Source organism: Penaeus monodon, chromosome 25, assembly GCF_015228065.2.
Source record: "Penaeus monodon isolate SGIC_2016 chromosome 25, NSTDA_Pmon_1, whole genome shotgun sequence".
NCBI classification, from domain to species: domain Eukaryota; kingdom Metazoa; phylum Arthropoda; class Malacostraca; order Decapoda; family Penaeidae; genus Penaeus; species Penaeus monodon.
The window spans coordinates 33,799,145-33,800,800 of NC_051410.1; the positions used below are offsets into that span (position 1 = coordinate 33,799,145).

Genomic DNA, 1,656 nt, shown 5'->3' on the forward strand with positions numbered 1-1,656 from the left:
AAACCACTAATCGTCATATCCTGTCACAAAGTGCCTGTCACAAAATGACAGCCCTATATTCAGCGACATATCCTGTCACACAAAACTACACATACTCAGTTACAAACTCCCACATAGCCTCCCATGGATCCAGTGTTACTCCCAGTGTCACATCCTGTTACACTTGTACCGCCCCGCGAAGCCAACTAACTCTCGTCTCGTCTTTTACCAGATTTATTTATCTTTTCTTGGCCCTTCGCATGCTGAATGCATTCCTCACTTTGCATATGTTTTCTTATTTATATTCATGTCAGCAACTGTTTTTCTGTTTACAACTCAGACGCTTTCTATCCTGACTTTCAGTCCTCTTTCCTTGACATTAAAAAAGAAAGAAAAAAATCAGTCTTCATCCTATTTTTTTTCACTAAAATTCCGAGGGTTTCCTAGAACCGCTGCTTCGTACTCACAATAACAGTGTAAAGTCGTGACAGTGCCCGGGCCAGCGACAGCGGACATGCAGTGTCTGTCGTGGGTACCCTCCCGGTAGTATGGGATGGGGGCCTGGGGGGGGGGCGAGAGAGGTGTGGGAGGCACTTGGGCGCAGGAGTGGCACTCAGGAAGAGAATGCGTTGCTCGATCGACGGCTTGGCACTCAGGTGTAAGGGGAAGCTGGGGAGTCGACAACAAAAATCACACGCCTTCTCCCTGCGGCGCTGTCTTGCCCTTCCTCCTCCTTCGCCGTATCTTGCCCTTCCTCCTACTTCCCTATATTGTCCCCTTCCTCATGTTTGTCCCCCTTTCCTCCTCCCTCTCTTCCGCATCAGCCTTCATTCCCCCCTTAGGTCTCCAACCATATATGTCCGTCGTCGCCGCCCGTAGAATCAACCCCCCCCCACCCCGACACCCCCTTAGAGAGTCTTCCGTACGTACGTGTAGGAACGTCGCGTGCACGTACATAATAAGCCTCGACCAGAACGCGCCGAAGCCTCACAGGTCTCACTTCGGACCAATAATACCACTGAAAAGCTATGTTGGCTCCTCCTGCGTCCTCCACCCATTTTGAATTTTTCTCTTTTTTATTTCTTCGATTTAACCTCCCTTTCGCTTGTTATCTCGTTTGATTTTTTTTCCTTTTTATCTCTCGTTTCCTGTTCTTTCTTTCGTCTTCTCTATTCACTCCTCCTCTCCCAGAATATTTAAACTTTTTTATTTCCCCAATCTACCATCTACTACCTACTCTCCTCCTTCGGACTGTAAAAAGTTCTTCAAGAGCAAACATCAACCCTTCCCGACTCCCCCCCCCCCCAACCACCACATCCTCCTCCCCGCACCCCAATCTGCCTCTTCTCCTCCCAATCTCCTTTCCAATCTCTCAGTCAAATGCCGACCCCTCCAATCACCCCCCCTCCCCCACCGGTCAAAGTAGATTTCGTCCGCCGACCGATCTAGATAAGGCGTTGTGACCGAGAGAGATCGACGCCATACTTGCGCCGACTCGAGGTGACACAGCTACTGATGGAACGATAACTGAAGTCACCTCGGAAGCGGAGGGAAATCTGATAAGTATATTGATACAATCCTCGTGCAGCTGATACGATAAAGGTCCAAATAATCAGATAAAATATGAACAGAAACATGCACATGGACGGATAATAGCGCCCGCATGCACACAAATAC

The 1,656-nt window shown here is 48.9% G+C and overlaps 1 protein-coding gene across 1 annotated transcript in view; it reads right to left on the reverse strand.

The window, feature by feature from the left end:
- The window catches only part of LOC119589162, a gene marked incomplete in the record, with an annotated part of 255,201 nt that overhangs the window by 12,744 nt on the left and 240,801 nt on the right, over window positions 1–1,656 (reverse strand).